Raw genomic sequence first — 18,180 nt, forward strand, 5'->3', positions numbered from 1 at the left:
GAGACTGTCTTTTTCGGTTCAGATATCTAGCCAATGGAAAGGAGATGGATGGTCAAATCCAGCTTCTAGAAAGTGACTTTCAGTCTGACTCCTGCTGGCTGGAATGCAGAAATGATGGCTGGAGCTCAGAAGACATTTTGGACCATGGGGTAAAAGCCATATACTGAGGATATGAAATGAGATAGAAGGTGACTAGGTCTTTGACAATCGTGGGATGTCTGTAACAGACTTGGTTGGCACACAGGCAGACAGTATTGTGAGACCTAAACATCTATCTTGATTTAGGGACTGTTATATTAACCGTTGGTGCAGCAGCTGGGTAAATATCATAAGTAATACACAGGTGGGGCTACCAACTCCTCCCAGGGAGTGACTCTAAACTGGGAGTTTAGGGATTGGAACTGGAGGTCATGCTCTCTTTGGGGTATTTGTCAGAAGCTCCAGGGAGCTTTGGCTAACTGACACCCTTTTCCACCCCAGCCCCCTGCCCAGAGATTCTGACACACCCAACACCCTATTGGAAATAATTATAGGAACAATGTTAATGATGGGCACGTGTTAAGTAAGGTAATAGTATGGAGGCAGGAAAGAAGTTGAGGCTAGTTAAGCTAGAAGGCTGATGGTCACATGGGCACAATCTGGAGGATGAGCGGTGGAGGTGGCTTAGGTGGGCGGTATTAGATTTGGAGCTGATTGAGGCACCCACATGGTGATGTCCATCCGTGTGGAGACGTCCATCCACACCTCCCAGCCACAGGGTGATGCCCACCAGCCGGTCAGAACAGCCGCCTTGGACGCTGCTGCAGAAAAATTCTTTTTGAAGACTTGAGATCTGTAGAGGAGAACAGACACAAGAGGGAACCCACTCTGGGGGTACGTCCAGGGCTGAAGGGCAGGGAGAAAGTAGAGCAAAGGGAAATGGGAGAGACAAAGAAGCAGCATCTGGAGAAAGGGACAAAGCAGGGCCACGACGATGGCTGAGTCCAGGCTGCACGGTTCTGGAGGGAAGCGGGGGGAAATGGAGTGGAAGAACCAAAAGCTCAAAGTCAAGAGGGACAACAACAGCAGGGCAGGGGAGCGAGCCTGGGGTTCAGAAGCCTCTGGTGCCCCCACGGGGTGAGGCTCAGGGGCTTACGGCAGGTGGGAAAGGTGGTAGTTTCATGAAGTCTAAGACAAAATAAATAACGATAATGCAAGAGGCAGCTGTGAAAACCACCTTGATGGATCCCATCATTTCCTGGTAAGCAAAGGTTATAACCAGATCCTGCGCTTGTACGATACTTGATGCCTTGCCAGGCAAAACAGGCTGCATAATTTGCAAGACCTAGTGCAGAACCAGAGGTGAGTTCCTTGTCCAAAAATTATGAAAAAATATTTAAAGATGGTGACAGCAGAGCATTAAAACAAGTGTGGACCCCTGTCTGACTGGACGGGTTGTGGTTTATTATAGCAAAAGCTCACAGAGTATGAACAGCAACAAAAAGAGGGGCACGGGGCTTGGGGAAGGGTCCAGGAGAATCCCAGGGGTGAGCAGCGCGTGGTCCTCTCCCAGGAGACTCAGGATGGTCCTCACTCCTCCCAGCTGCCACGTGAGACGTGTGTGCTGGGTTTAGCCAGCCGAGGGTATGCGGCCACCCTGGGTGTCTGGGGTCTTTACGGAGCTGAGCCACTCAGACACAGCTGACTGCCCCTGTGGCTGACTTTTGTATCTAGCTCCTTCCAGCAGGGCAAGCTGATACTGCTTGGCCCATGGGCCCCACCCTAGACCACACAGTTAGGGGAAACTGTCTGGCATAGCCCCAACGCCAGGTAACCAAAGGAACTGGTAGCAGGCAGAACATTCCAAGGGCTTAGAGGTTACCTCCCAGGAGCTGGAGGCAAAGCCACACTTTGGGGCACAATCAATCCTTTACTGTAGGGCTCCTTAACCCCCAGGACTCGGACTGGTGCTGGTCCTTGGCCTGGTCCTTGGCCTGTTAGGAGTGGGCTGCCTGGCAGGAGGTGAGTGCCAGGTGAGTGAAGCTTTATCTGTGCTCTTCATTGCTTGCATCACTGCCTGAACCACTCCCCACGTGTCCCCCCACCCCACTGTCCTTGGGAAAATTGTCTTCCACGAAACCTGAGCCTGATGCCAAAATACTTGGGGACTGCAGCCTTACTGCGCACCAAGCTGCCTCTACCTCCAGCTTCTCAATCTGTTTCTCTGGAATGGAGGGCCCAGGTCCTTTCTTAGAAAGTCCCTCCAACGTGTCTGCCCACCTGGACCTTCTCCCAGTCTCTGGAGGTGGGCACAACAGACACTGTAATCTGAGTTCCCAAATGAGTCCGCGGAGGCCCGGAGCATAGCAGCAACTTCTTCAAAGTCACCCAGGTTGTTCTCATGCGCACGTGTCCTGGGACCTCGGCCAGTGTCCTTCGGACTGCACCCAGCTGCCAGGGGCAGGGGCCACCCCACTGGGCAGCAGCTGCGCAGGAAGAATCGGTCATTGGAAAGGCCCCAAGAGTGAAGTCAGCTGTGCTTCACCCTAAATGCACTGAGATCTGAATGTTTTTAAAACCCATGCAAGCCTGCTGAAATTAACCATCCATCTTGGCCATCCAAGTATCCTCTCGGGAGAATACAGAGGCAGGGTTTGTGGATACATTTCTGTGGGTTGTTACAAGCTGCCAAAAATAGTCTTCCTTCTCTGTGTCGGGGAATCCGGCCAGACTTTCCAGGAGATAGGACGATCCCAGGGTGCCTCCCTGCACCCCCTGAATGGAAGCCAAGCCTGTCTCTAGCACCGCTGTGAATTCTCTTTACCGCTGGTCCTCTGCCCTGGCCGAGAGGCTGAGCTCTTCATGATGCACCGAGCTGTCTCCCAGCCAGGGGACAGTTCTCCCCCAGCCCTACCGCCGGCTGGTCCCATCTGCTGCGGGGAGCCTGGGGGAGAGACGGTCACTAAGGTAACCCGGGGGCAGACACACAGACTCATAGCAGCTGCCGCTGCTGGGCACACAGCCTGTGCGCTGCTCTGGGTGGGGGAGTGGCTCCCAGGGGTCCCCTGCCAGCTGAGGCCTCCGAGCCAGGGTGTGTGCAGCTGCCTGGAGAGAGCCTTTTAGGTCTCTGCATGCTCCTGTCAGATCATGGCGACCCCAGGGACCTTGGAGACCCCCTCTCCAACTGGGGAGACTGCGGCCAGGATGGAACTGACACTTAGCAGTGTCTTGATGCAATGGACTCCCCAGGATCCCATAGAGAGGGGCTGAATTCATTCATTCATTCACTCACTTCGCAGACTTTTACTTTAGTATTTACTGTAGCCATTTCCCAGGGCTACCACAATTTGGTGACCTGAAATAGCAGGAAGTTATGTTTGAACAGTTCTGGAGGCGAAAAATCCAAAGTCAAGGTGGTGGCAGGGTGGTGCTCCCTCTGAAGGATCTGGGGGCGTGTCCTTTCCCATCTCTTCCAGCTCCTGGAGACTCTGGGCATCCCTTGGCTGGGGGCTGCATCCCTCCAACCTCGGGCTCCTGAACGTGTCCTGAGCTGCAGGCCTGGGCTCCTGAGCAGATGATAGGGACGCCGGGGCCTGAGGGCTTGGCCTCTGGATTTCAGGGGCCCCCAGGCAAGTGGCACCTCCTTCCTGGAGCTTCTCTGGAGGCCCACAGAGGAGCAGCAGCAAGGGGTGGAATCTGCGCCCCTGGGGCCAGGCGGGCCGTGGGAAGTCAAGGAAGGAACCAGACTAGAGCCTTCCTGGAAAAACACTGCTCAGGAGTCTGCAGGCCAGGCAAGGGGACCTCCAGGGTGAACCCCTTGGGTCAGAGATGTGATGGGACTTCCCTGGGGGTCCAGGGTAACGTTAAGATATCATACTTCCACTTCAGGGGCCCTGGGTTTGATCCCTTGTGGGGGAATTAAGACCCCACATGCCAAGTGGTACAACCAAAAAATAAAAAAAAAGATGTGAGAGATCAGAGAGAGTACACCTCCCCCACCAGGAGCCCCAGGAGGTGACAAGGGCAGGAAGTGAGGGGTGGGGGTAGCTCCAAAGAGCCCACAAAACACCCCATGAAAGAAAGAGGATAAAGGGGGCTGTTAAGGATGAATTGTATAACGCCCCCACACACAAGTATGTTGAAGTCCTAAGCCCCAGGACCTGTGAATGTGACCTTATTTGGGAATGGGCTTGTGGCTAATGTCATTAGTGAAGATGAGGTCACCCCGGAGTAGGAGGTGGTCTTAATCCCTGTGACTGGCATCCTTATAAGAAGAGGGAACTCCACAGGCACTGAGAGGAAGAGGCTGTGTGAAGACAGAGTCAGAGACTGGAGTGAAGCTGCCCACAGCCCAGGACACCAGGAGCCAACAGAGGCTGAAAGAGGCAGGAAGGAGCCTCCCCTGAGACTTCAGAGGAAGTGCGGCCCTGTCCAAACCTTGATTTTGACCTTCTGGCCTCCAGATTGTAAGAGGATAGATTTCTGTTGGGTTAAGTGCCCAGATGGTGGTGGTTTGTTAGTACAGCAGCCCTAAGAAATTAACAAAAGGGCCAGCCTTTGAGCATAGGTTGCATGGCAGGTTGTGATTGTTATTTAGTTGCTAAGTCGTGTCTGACTCTTTGCGACCCCATGGACTGTAGCCCACCAGGTTCCTCTGTCCAGAGGATTTCCCAGGTGAGAATACTGGAGTGTGGGGCCATTTCCTCCCCCAGGGGCTCTTCCCGACCCAGGGATTACACCCAGTCTCCCGCATCTCCCACACTGCAGGCAGGTTCTTTATCACAAGCTTCCTGGGAAGCCCATACAGCAGGAACCAACAGCCAGAGACCCCAACAGGAATTCAGCAGAGCTGCCTTGTCAGCACATCTCCATCCCCTTTGCTCACCCTCCTCCCCCAGCTCCAGAGGATCCAGACACACCAGGTGTACGGAGGAAAGGAGAGGAAACACGTGAGTAGAGACCAGCCACTGGTTGTCTCTAGGAATTAACCAGCCTGGGAGGGGCTCCAGGGTCAGCAAACCCCCCAGATGTCAAAGCATCGAAGAATGCAGAGTTAAAAGGCCTGATTAATACAAGAATAGTTCCTTTGCTACTGCAGACCGATTGTGTGAGGAATGGCTTCTGTAACCTTCTGGAAGGTGAGGGAACAGGATAAGCTGAAGGACACACGATGTCCTCGCACCTGCTGTGGTTCTGCCTGCACTGGGGGAAGGGCATGGCTTTGAACCAGATATGAGATGAAAAAGGAAAAAAAAAAAACAAAACAAGTCAGCCTCAGATTAGACTGAAATCTTTAACGCTCTGAAAATGGCCAGAATGAGCTACCAGATCCATCTATATCATGTGGGAAGTTGCCTCCAAGATCTCAGACTGGGAAAGGACTTCAAGGACACATGCAGGCAGAAATATCTGATGGGCTCTGATAGGAACTCCCCCCTCAGCTGCAGCAGCCAGAGCCAGAGTGACTCTGAAGACGCAGGTGGTGGCAGGAAGTGATCTCAAAATCCCGGCCATCCTTGGTGACTTTCCAAAACGGGAAGAACACTCAGTTCAGCTTCACAGAAAGTCTTCTCTGGGGACCGAAACCTAACCCCGAGCTCAGGTCACTGCAGGGAAGTGATCTGGACTTCAAGGAATTGGAAAACACTGTGCTCAAGCTACAGATTCCCCTGGAGGCTGACCAGCCGTATGCGGTGAGGAAGTGCTTTCAGAGAGGGGAACACCTTTGAGACTGGAGGTGGTGAGGCATATGCCAGTGCAAACAGATCAGGGCTTCCTGGTTGAGGGGCTGGGTGCTTGGCGCAGATGGTGTGGGTCTTTGTTCTTGGCCAATTGTGCAATTGGCTATGTGGCTTTATCACCGGGTTTTACTGCAGGAAACAAGACCCTCTAGTGGTTTCTAGGCAGAAAGAGAATTAGGACAGGGAATTAGGTGGTTACAAAGTCATCTGAAGGCTACTGAGGAAATGGGAGGTGGGGGGAGTTCCAGACTGGGTCTCCAGGATTCCCTGGTGCTTAAGTGATTAAAGGGCTTCCCTGATAGCTCAGTTGGCAAAGAATCCACCTGCAGTGCAGGAGACCCTGGTTCGATTTCTGGGTCCCTTGAGAAGGGATAGGCTACCCACTCCAGTATTCTTGGGCTTCCTTTGTGGCTCAGCTGGTAAAGAATCCACCTGCAATGCAGGAGACCTGGGTTCAATCCCTGGGTTGGGAAGATCCCCTGGAAAAGGGAAAGGCTACCCACTCCAGTATTCTGGCCTGGAGAATTCCATGGGCTGTATAGTCCATGAGGTCGCAAAGAGTCAGACATGACTGAGCGGCTTTCACTTTCCAGTGGTTAAGACTCTGCTTACCTTGAAGGGGATGCAGGTTCGATCCCTGGTCAGGGAAGTAAGATCCTGCTACAGCACAGCACAAGCACATCCAGGCATACATACACACACACACACACACACACACACACAAATAAGTTGACTGAGTCTCCAGGAGTGTATAAAGAGTAGTCAGGACTTGTTTTCATCAGCATGCTAGGATACCAACCCGGAAGTGACTGCTGTCAAGGAAGAAGTGTGTCATACTCACAGATCCCCCGAAACAGGTCTAGCGAGCTATGCAGGGCCACATGGGAAAGCACCAGAGTCCTTTGGAGGCAATGAGAGCAAGAGGAAAACATGGACAAGGAAGAGCCTCTACCCTGTTCCCAGGGGAAGGGACTAGCTGAGGACAGGCTGGCTTGGGGTTGGCTGGTGGGAATAACTTCAGCAGACTCTGGGGCGTGGACGCTGTCCCTAGTAGTCTGGTCCCTGCCTTTGGGGTGAGTAGGGCAGGTGAGCGGTGGTTCAGATGGCAACAGTCTTAGACTAGGTGGCTGGGGGTCTGGGCTCTTTATTACTGGTCAGTTTGCGTAGGAAACATGTGAGTACAGACCAGCCACTGGCTGTCTCTAGGAAAACCCTGGGAGGGGTTGCAGGGTCAGCAGGAGCCCAAGATGTCAAAGCATCAAAAAATGTAGAGTAAAATGCCCCGATTAATACAGAAATGGTCTCTTTGCTACTGCAGAACTGACTGATTGCATGAGGAATGGCGTTTGCAACCTTCTGGAAGGTGAAGAAACAGGCCGCAAGGAAGCTACCGAGTGTCAGTCAGAGGATCGAGAGGTGTGTACAAACCGGCAGCAGAGCTGAGGCATCAAGTCCTCCAGCCACAGTGCCCACTGCCATTCTCATTATTGTTCTGAACGGTGTACTTGGGCTCCACAATGACTGTATCACCAGGTTTGCAGTTAAAAAGCGAAATCTTCCCTGTCATCTGATTGCCCACTAACAATACAGTATCCCAGGAGCACAGTTCTGATCGCATGGGCTTACTTGGCAGCAGTTGTTGTTGCTCACTCAGTCATGTCTGACCCTTTGCAACCCCACAGACTGCATCACACCAGGCTCCTCCGTCCTTTGCCATGTCCCAGAGTTTGCTCAAATTCATGTCCATTGAGTCAGTGATGCTATCTAACCATTTCACCTTCTACCGCCCCCTCCTCTGCCTGCCTTCAATCTTTCACAGCATCAGGGTCTTTTGTAATGAGTTGGCCCTTCACATCAGGTGTGATGTGAAAGTATTGGAGCTTCAGCATCAGTCCTTCCAATAAATATTTGGGGTTGATTTCCTTTAGGATTGACTGGTTTCTTCTCCTTGCAGTCCAAGGGACTCTCAAGAGTCTTCTCTGGCACCACAGTTCTAAAGCATCAGTTCTTCATTGCTCAGCCTTCTTTATAGTCCAACTCTCAAAACTGTACATGACTACTGGAAAAACCATAGGTTTGATTATATGCACCTTTGCCAGCAAAGTGTTATCTCTGCTTTTTGATATGCTGTCTAGGTTTGTCAAGGGCTTCCCTGGTGGCTCAGATGGGAACGAATCTGCCTGTAATGTGGATCCCCTGGAAGATTTCTTGGAGATGGGAATGTTCCCACTCCAGGGTCCTGGAAAATCCTTTGGACAGAGGAGCCTGGCAGGCCACAGTCCATAGGGTCGCCAAGAGTCAGACAGGATTGAAGCAACTGAGCGTGCACTGCATGTGTCATAGCTTTCTTGCAAAGAGCAGGAGTCTTAATTTCATGGCTGTAGTCATCATCCACAGTGATTTTGGATCTGTCACCGCTCCCACTTTTCCCCATCTATTTGTCATGAAAGGATGGGATTGGATGCCATCAACTTTTCTAACGGTGAGTTTCAAGCCGTCTTCTCCACTCTCTTCTTTCCCCTTCATCAAGAGGCTCTTTAGCAGCACTTAGATGCACCAGCTTCAAGTGAACAGCAGTGTCCTGGGGATAAGCGAGTAGTTGTGAACCTCATTTTTCCACGAGGACTTGGGCCTTGCTGGGGATAATATTGCCTACAAGAGGACCTGCTAACAAGGATGGTTTCCAGCAGCTTCCTGAAATATCCCAACAGTTCTTCCACATGTAGTGTGTTTTCTGCTGCCCACAAGCAGCAAAGTGAGGCGAGCCTCAAAGCAGGGTGATGAGGAGGCAAACCCCAAATTCAACCAGGGAGGGCCAATCCCTGAATGTGCATTTCCTGGAGTTGGGGAACAAAGTAAGGGAACTGTTTGGTGAGCAGAACTCAGAGGACATCGGGGTGGCAGACCACAGAGCACTCCCCTATGTCAACAGAGGCCAATGTTTCAGCTTGGCCTGTTGCACCCAATTTTCCAGAAGAGATCTGCATTTCTTTGCACTCTTTCACTCACAACTTTTATGGATTGTATTAGCAACTCATCCTTCACGATTACAAAAGTGATGCACACTCACTGTAAGACTGCAAAATGCATAAAATGTATAAAAATAAATCACCACAATGACAACAGCGGTCACACAGTGCGTCCCCTATATACAAAGTAGTTCCATTCTGTTCCGTTCTGAGCGTGCTGCTTGAAAGTCCAGCAGTTAGCCTAGGTACCCTAACTAACACGATGGACTATATAGTACTCTACTGTAACAGGTTTAGAATACTTTTCACATAAATGATAATAAAAGGCCGAAGAAACACACAAAATAAAACATTTTTAGCCTTTCGGTACCTTGAAAAGTGCAGTAGGACAGTACAACAGCTGGCCTCCGGGGTGGCGTGGAGTGGATGGGCAGGAAGTAAAGACTCTGCACTGCTGTACTCTGTACAGTGACGTGCACAAAAGCACAACCACTGGTAGAGGACACACGCATGTGACAATGTACACCAGACACATGAACTACTAACTTACGTGCTGGGACATGCCAGCGCACGTCTGCATCTTTGAAAGTTCGCAGCTTGAAAGTTCCTGTGCAGGGGACCTGCTCTACGGCTACAGATCACAGCAGATGTGTAAGGATGTGGAGTGATTAGAGCCTCAGACTCAGCTGGCGTTAGCATAGCTGCTCTGCCAAACAGTCTGGCAGCTCCTCAAAATGTTCAACAGAACTATCCTGTGACCCAGAAATTCCTCTCCTCGGGACTTGCCCAAGAGACATGCAAACATATGGCCACAGAAGAGTGAGAGGGTAACAGGCAGGAAGGCCAGGGGTCTCCAGGTGGAGGAAATGGGCTGCAAGTGTCAGACAATGTTTTTCTCTCTCTTAAGTGGCAGGAGGAAACAAACAAGTGTTAGATTTTTTTCCCCTTCTCTATACAAACTTAAAAAGAGGTTTCTTTTAAAATTCTGTTTCCATGATGACACCTGGTTCCACCTGAACCTAACTTTTCTCAAATCTTGAGCTCACCAGTGCGTTTTTCTTATGGAAGTGTTGGTCTTAAGCTGTGTTAATGAACTATGCATTTACCCTAGACTCTGTCTTCAAGTTGGTTCCGCCTAATAAGACTCAGAACCCACTTGACAAACCAGTATGTTTTACTCATGCAAATGTTCTCTTAAGTTATGTTCATGAGACTGTATTTGCTTGGAAACCTGCCTTTCTTCAAGATTTCTGTCAATCATTTTATGGCCCGGGACAACTCACCTTGTGCCAATGTTATCTCAAAATGCATGTTGTGGCTGAGAGACCTGGTGCCATTCTCTGAGTTTTGAGACATTTCTTCTCTCTAATTAGCAGACTGCTTGTAGCTATATAACACCCAGCTAAAGACTAGCAGGGGGGCACTCTTTCTGCCCCTCCTGATGTCTATGTCAGAAGCTTTCTCTATCTCTTTTATACTTTAATAAAACTTTATTACACAAAAGCTCTGAGCAGCCAAGCCTTGTCACTGGCCCCAGATTGAATTCCTCTCCTCTGGAGGTCAGGAATCCCAGTGCCTTTCATGGCTCAGAAACAATCTTTCGGACTCTCTCTCCCACGTGCATGCGCTCTCTCTCTCTCTCTTTCTCTCTCTCTCTCTCTCCCTCCCTCCCCACGCACTCCTCCACTCTCTTCTCTTCAAGTCTTGGATTCTCCTGCTATCTTCTAAATAAAATAGAGCTGTAACACTGATTTGCTTCAGAGCTGTAGCATGGTTTGTCCAAGACCCAAGAGCTGTGACGCGCCGAGGGCTTTAATGTCCGTCGCTCCAAATCTTTGTTGTGACGAGACAAAGAACCGAGGAACATATACTCGCGTGACATCTATGGTGCCGTGACTCGGATATAACCTGGCTGAAACAACCTCTGCATGGAAGAGGCCAAGCACAGCAGGAGCCCAACTCAGTGAAGCTCCCGCATTAGAAGCAGAAGACGAAGAAACCCAGCGCAGGGGAAGGCCCATTGTGCTGGAAACCGGGACAGTGAAAAACGAACTCAGCAGGAAGCTCATACGACCCAGTTTCAGATTCCAGAAGACCTCTGGTTAAGATGGGAAATAACAAATCCACTTCCCAGCAGACGCCCTTGAAATGTATCCTTGATAACTGGAAACTGTTCGACCCTCTAGCTCTAAGGAGAAGTCGTTTGAAATTCTTTTGTGCCACTGCGTGGCCACAGTATCCACTGGGGGACAAGGAACACTGGCCTGAGGATGGAACTTTAAATTACAATACCATCCTGCAATTAGAATTATTCTGCAAAAGACAAGGGAAATGGACAGAGATCCCCTATATCCAAATTTTCTTCTGACTAAGAGATATGAAGGAACTGTCTTAAGTATGGGATTGTAGTACACCCTAAAAGTGAGCCCACTAGGCAAATGGTGTTAGGCACAGGCAACCAAGAAAAGGAACCCCCTCATGAAGGCTCACCTCCAACAGCTCCTGAGTTGCCTGGTGCTCCTTCCTTATACCTAAATGTGCCCCCATATCTGGGAGCACCTCCTCCAAAAAAGCCAGCTAAAGTATGTCCCTTAGTTGAAACTGGTGGAGAATTCAGACCAACCCATAAGCCCTTCTTTGTTATTTCCCATAAGCCCTTCTCCCTCTTAGAACTAAGGCAGATCAAACAAGACCTGGGAAGTTATACAGATGACCCAGGCAAATATATAGATACATTCCAACATATTACCTTGGCCTTTGACTTGGCGTGGAAAGACATCATGGTCATATTTAGTCAAACTTTATCTGATCCTGAACATACCAGGGTCTTAAAGGAAGCCCGGAGGTATGCAACAGGGCTCCACATGTCCAGTGATAGATACCCAGTAGGGGAAACTGCAGTTCCCTCCTCCGATCCTAATTGGAATTATAATGACCCTGAGCACATCTGGGAAAGGGATCATTTTCTAATCCGTGTGAAGGCAGGACTGAAAGCAGCCCAACAAAAGTAATTAGCTGTGCCCAGGTCTCAGCAATAACTCAGGAGCCCAGTGAGAACCCCATTGCCTTTCTGGAGAGGCTAAACGAGGCACTCCAAAAGTTTACCAACCTGGACTGAGACTCTTACGAGGGACAGGTGATTTTAAAGGACAAATTCCTGTCCCAATGTGCATCAGATATCAGAATTAAGTTACAGCAGCTACAACAGCAGGACCCTGCTGCCTCTTTAGATGAGATGGTCCAGACAGCCACCAGTACCTTTTATAACAGGGAACAGGAGAAGGAGGCCAAGGCCCAGGAGAAGGAGAGAAAGAAAGACAAGGCATGCCCAGATGCTGGCCGCCCTCCAGAGAAGCCCTATGGCAAGCCCCGAGTCCTTGAGGGACAAGGCACGAGACAGATGCCTGATCTGTAGACGGGCAGGGCATTGGGCCAAAGAGTGTCAAGTCTCCTAGAATGGCTTGCCACAAATGCCATCAACTGGGACATTGGGCGGCACTCTGCCCTCGGGACCCAAGAGCCTCAAGGTCAAGCGCCAAGCCTACCCTCACGATGGTTCAAGAGGACTGAAGCGGCCCGCTCCAGCCAGCCCGCCTGTCACAGATAACCATCACGGGGCTGGAGCCGAGGGTGCAACTGGATGTGGCAGAAACCTTGGACCACTGGACAAAACCCCGAGAGGGATTTTCAGAAGATCCTCTGACCAATCCTGAGGAAATCTGGTACACTGATGGAAGCAGCTTTATCTTGGATGGAAAAAGAAGAGCTGGGTATGCAGTAGCCTCCAGTTTTGAGACCATAGAGGCTAAGCCTCTGCCACCAGGTCAACCAGCTACAACATGCAGTGCCAGTTCAACAAAGATATAAAACTACAGCTGACCACAGAAAATATCACACACCGTTGGACACTGCTATAAGGACTCTGAGGAGTGAGACTAGCAAGAGGGGGAGGCCCAATACCCCTCGCCATCCCAGTTCAGCAGGAAGTAGCCAGAAAGACCTCGACGCCCCTATTCCCAAAGAATTGGGCCTCCCATCTCTTGAGCGGGGAATGTTAGGCAGGTAGAATAGGGAAAAGGAGTCCAAAACGGCGGTGGCTGAAAGACAAGGGAGGTCCGAGGACCAGAGTGAAGACTTCAGGCAGAACAAACAGAACAAACAGCACTCCTGGCTAAGCCCAATTTGCATAGGGCAGGCCCAGGTGGAGGAAAAAATATATAAAAGGAGGAGCCAAAGCGCTTTCTCTTGGAATCTCTCTCCCACGTGCATGCGCGCTCTCTCTCTCTCTCTCTCTCTCTCTCTCCCTCCCTCCCCACGCACTCCTCCACTCTCTTCTCTTCAAGTCTTGGATTCTCCTGCTATCTTCTAAATAAAATAGAGCTATAACACTGAAAAAAAAAAAAAAAAGAAACAATCTTTCAAGAGCCTGCCCACGAATGTTCACAGCAGAATTATTCACGGGAGACGAAGAGTGGAGTCAATTCACATGTCCATCAGCTGATGAAGACGTATAGAAAAAGGTGCTCTCTCCAGACAGTGGGGGCAGAGGGAACAAAGTCCTGACACAGGCAATACCATGGGTGAACCTTGAAAATGTTAGGTTAAGTGAAAGAACTCACAAAAGATCACATGTTGCAAAAATGTCCAGAACGGGCAAATCTAGAGACAGACAGTATATTAGTGCTTGTTTAAGGTTAAGATGGAGAAGGCAATGGCACCCCACTCCAGTACTCTTGCCTGGAAAATCCCATGGACAGAGGAGCCTGGTAGGCTACAGTCCATGGGGTCGCAAAGAGTCGGACACGACTGAGTGACTTCACTTTCACTTTTCACTTTCATGCATTGGAGAAGGAAATGGCAACCCACTCCAGTGTTCTTGCCTGGAGAATCCCAGGGACGGGGAGCCTGGTGGGCTGCCGTCTATGGGGTCGCACAGAGTTGGACATGACTGAAGTGACTTAGCAGCAGCAGCAGCAGCAAGGTTGGGATTCGAGATGAGAGTTTCTTTTTTGGTTATAAAAATGTTCAAAACTAATTGTGCTAATAATTGTACAACTCTATGAATATTCTAAAAATCACTGAATCTTATTCCTTAATGGGTAGATTTTATGGTGTATGAATTATAGTTCAATGAAGCTGTCATGAAAATTAGTTAAGAAAATTTATGTGCACACAAAGATCTGTGTATGGATATTTATAGCAACTTTTATAGCATAATTGCTAAAACATGGAAGGAACCAAAATGCCTTTAGTAGGTGAAGGGGTACTGTGATCCATCCAGACAATGGAAGTTAAAAAGCCATAAGCCATGGGAAGACATGGAGGAACCTTCAGTTCAGTTCATTTCAGTTGCTCAGTCATGTCTGATTCTTTGTGACCCCATGGACTGCAGCACACCAGGCCTCCCTGTCCATCACCAACTCCTGGAGCTTGCTCAAACTCATGTGTATTATATCGGTAATGCCATCCAACCATCTCATCCTTTGTTGTCCCCTTCTCCTCCTGCCTTCAATCTTTCCCAGCATCAGGGTCTTTTCTAGTGAGTCTGTGCTTCGCATCAGGTGGCCAAAGTATTGGAGCTTCAGCTTCAGGATCAGTCCTTCCAATGAATATTCAGGACTGATCACCTTTAGCATGGACTGGTTGGATCTCCTTGCAGTCCAAGGGACTCTCAAGAGTCTTCTCCAACACCACAGTTCAAAAGCATCAATTCTTTAGTGCTCTGCTTTCTTCATAGTCCAACTGTCACATCCATACATGACCACTGGAAAAACCATAGCCTTGACTAGATGGACCTTTGCTGGCAAAGTAATGTCTCTGCTTTTTAATATGCTGTCTAGGTTGGTCATAGCTTTTCTTCCAAGGAGTAAGTGTCTTTTAATTTCATGGCTGCAGTCACCATCTGCAGTGATTTTGGTGCCCAAAAAAGTAAAGTCTGTCATTGTTTCCATTGTTTCACCATCTATTCACCATGAAGAGATGGGACCAGATGCCATGATGTTAGTTTTCTGAATGTTGAGTTTTAAATCAATTTTTTCACTTTCCTCTTTCACGTTCATCAAGAGGCTCTTTAGTTCTTCTTCACTTTCTGCCATAAGGGTGGTGTCATCTGTGTATCTGAGGTTATTGATATTTCTCCCAGCAATCTTGATTCCAGCTTGTGCTTCATCAGCCCGGCATTTCACATGATGTACTCTGCATAGAAGTTAAATAAGCAGGGTGACAAGATACAGCCTTGACGTACTCCTTTCCCAATTTTGAACCAGTCTGTTGTTCCATGTCCAGTTCTAACTGTTGCTTCTTGACCTGCATACAGATTTCTTAGGAGGCAGATAAGGTGATCTGGTATTCCCATCTCTTTCAGAATTTTCCACAGTTTGTTGTGATCCACACAATCAAAGGCTTTGGTGTAATCAGTAACGCAGAAATAGATGTTTTTCTGGAACTCTCTTGCTTTTTTGATATCCAGCTGATGTTGGCAATCTGATCTCTGGTTTTTCTGCCTTTTCTAAATCCAGCTTGAACATCTGGAAGTTCATGGTTTATGTACTGTTGAAGCCTGGCTTGGAGAATTTTGAGCATTACTTTGCTAGCGTGTGAGATAAGTGCAACTATATGGGTCCAACAATCTGACTTTCTGGAAAAGTCAAAATTACACAGAATATAAAAAGATCAGGGTTTGGGGGAATGGAGGGAGCGATGAAAAAGCAGAGCCCAGGAGGTTTTCAGGGCAGTGCTTCTATTCTGGTTGATCCTGTTGATACATGTCATTACGTATTTGTCCAGACTCATAGAATGTGTCACCGAGAGTGAACCCTCCTGTAAACTATGGACATTGGGTGATCATGAAGTGTCCACGTGGATCATCTTTGTATCATGGTGAGAGGCTAACAGGCAGGAAGGCCAGGGGTCTCCAAACGGAGGAAATAGCCTGCAAGAGTCAGACATTTTTATCTCTCTTAAGTGGCAGGAGGAAACAAACTAGCGATATTTTTTCTTTCTCTATACAAATTTAAAAGGAGGTTTCTCTTAAAATACTGCATTGCCATAATGACACCTGGTTTCCCCTGAAGTTAACTATTCTCAAACCTAGAGATAACCAATGCCTTTTCCTTATGGGAATGTTTGTCTTAAGCTATGCTAATGTACTATGCATTTACCCCAAACTCTGTCTTCAAGTCGGTTCCACCTCTTGGCTCAGAACCTACTTGACGAACCAGTATGTTATACTCAGATATTGTTCCCCTAATCTATGTAAATGAAACTATTTGTATGGTGGTCTGCCCTTCTTCAAGATTCAAGTTAATCATTTTATGGCCCAGGATGAACCATTTGGTGCCAAGATTATCCCAAAATGCATCTTATGGGTGAGGGGCCTGGTCCCATTCTGAGTTTTAAGACATTCCTTTCTTTCATTAACAGACTGCTAGTGACTATATAACATCCAGCTGAAGACTAGCAGGCGGGTACTCTTTCTGACCCCTTCTGATGCCTATGTCAGAAGCTTTCTCTATCTCCTTCATACTTTAATAAAACTTTATTACACAAAAGCTCTGAGCGATCAAGCCTTGTCTCTGGCCCTGGATTGAATTCTTCTCCTCCAGGGGCCAAGAATCCCAGTGTCTTTGCGTGATTCAACAACAACCTTTCAATGGGTACCACTCCCTTGGGGATCTTGATCAGAGGGTGGAGGCTGTGAATGTCTGAATCCAGAGCGCTTATGGGAACACTCTATACTTTCCACTCAGTTTTGATGTGAACCTAAAACTGGCCTTAAAAAATAAGGCTTACTTTTTTTAAAATAAATCATTTGAAGGAAAAAAAATCAGTTAGAGACTGATCACACACATCCATGTTCACTCAACCATCTGAACTGTGTGCTTGGAGTTTTGCAGACTTTTTATATAGTTTCATGTTATAGTATTTTAACCCATTTTTCCTTACTTAGCAATATAATGTCAGAGAAGGCAATGGCACCCCACTCCAGTACTCTTGCTTGGAAAATCCATGGACGGAGAAGCCTGGTAGGCTGCAGTCCATGGGGTCGCTAAGAGTCGGGCACAACTGAGCGACTTCACTTTCACTTTTCACTTTCCTGCATTGGAGAAGGAAATGGCAACCCACTCCAGTGTTCTTGCCTAGAGAATCCCAAGGACAGAGGAGCCAAGTGGGCTGCTGTCTATGGGATCACACAGAGTCAGACGCGACTGAAGTGACTTAGCAGCAGCAGCAGCAGCAGTATAATGTAAACATTTTTCTAAGTCAATAAAGATTTTTATTATACTTTAAAATATCTGCATGGAAATCTGTTATGTAGATGAGCTATAATTTATTTAACATTTCACCTTTTTAGACATTCTTTTGTGTTAGTATAAAGAATATTGTCACAAACCTCACACATTCTTAGAATAAATTCTTAATGACAATAAATAGTGAATATTTGTTGAGTGTTTACAAGGGCCAGTGACTGCTCCAGTGCTGTACAAATGTTGTCTCAGTTAACAAGTGCTCAGAGAAATTGAGGAAGCTGGTACTAGAATTAACTCCATTTTACAGGTGAAGTGACTGAGGTTTGGAGACATCAAATGACTTGTCCAAGGTTAAACAGCTAGTAAATGGTGAAGACTATGATCAAACTTAGGTTTACATGATTCTAGAACTTATGTCCTGAATATTCATTGGAAGGACTGATGCTCAAGCTGAAACTCCAATACTTTGGCCACCTGATGTGAAGAGCTGACTCATTTGAAAAGACCCCGATGCTGGGAAAGATTGAGGGCAGGAGGAGAAGGGGACGACAGAGGATGAGATGTTTGGATGGCATATCCGATCCAATGGACATGAGTTTGGGTAAACTCCAGGAGTTGGTGATGGACAGGGAGGCCTGGCGTGCTGCAGTCTATGGGGTTGCAAAGATTTGGACACAACCAAGCGATTGAATTGAACTGAACTGAACTGAGAACTTAAACTGTTAATTTTTTCTGATCCCTAAACACACGGAATAATTTTCTGTAGCTTTTCAGTCTTTCCATACCTTCTGTCAAAACGCCCTCCAGAAAGTTCATGATAATGTATGTCTTGTGTTAGTTGCTCAGTCATGTCCAGCTCTGCGACCACATGGACTGTAGCCTGCCAAGCTCCTCTGTCTATGGGATTCTCCAGCCAAGAACACTGGAGTGAGTTGCCATTCTCTTTTCCAGGGGATCTTCCTGACCCAGGGATAGAACCTGGGTCTCCTGTATTGCCCTACCAAAATTACAGGAATGTACTCTTGACTCTCAGCGACACTGGTTTTACAGTTCATCATAATCATTGTGTAATTTGATATTTTATAGTAAAAAAAATGATGTCTTGTTATTGTTTCAACCTGTAATCTTTAAGTTACCTGACTGTATATTTGTATGTTTATTGCCTGTATCCATTTATTTTCTTAAGAATCAATTTTGAACATGCTTTTCTTTTTCTTTCATTGGATTTTTGTTATACAATTT

At 48.0% G+C, this 18,180-nt stretch overlaps 1 long non-coding RNA gene across 1 annotated transcript; it reads left to right on the forward strand.

Moving 5' to 3' along the window:
* The first annotated feature begins 1,430 nt into the window (after positions 1 to 1,430).
* On the forward strand, positions 1,431 to 18,055 carry LOC133249887 (uncharacterized). Its single transcript, XR_009737155.1, has 3 exons — positions 1,431 to 2,012; positions 7,039 to 7,136; positions 15,208 to 18,055. It is a non-coding gene; the product is annotated as an uncharacterized LOC133249887 (long non-coding RNA).
* The last annotated feature ends 125 nt before the right edge of the window (positions 18,056 to 18,180 follow it).

The sequence above is a fragment of the Bos javanicus genome, chromosome 6 (assembly GCF_032452875.1).
Source record: "Bos javanicus breed banteng chromosome 6, ARS-OSU_banteng_1.0, whole genome shotgun sequence".
Classification (NCBI taxonomy): Eukaryota; Metazoa; Chordata; class Mammalia; order Artiodactyla; family Bovidae; genus Bos; species Bos javanicus.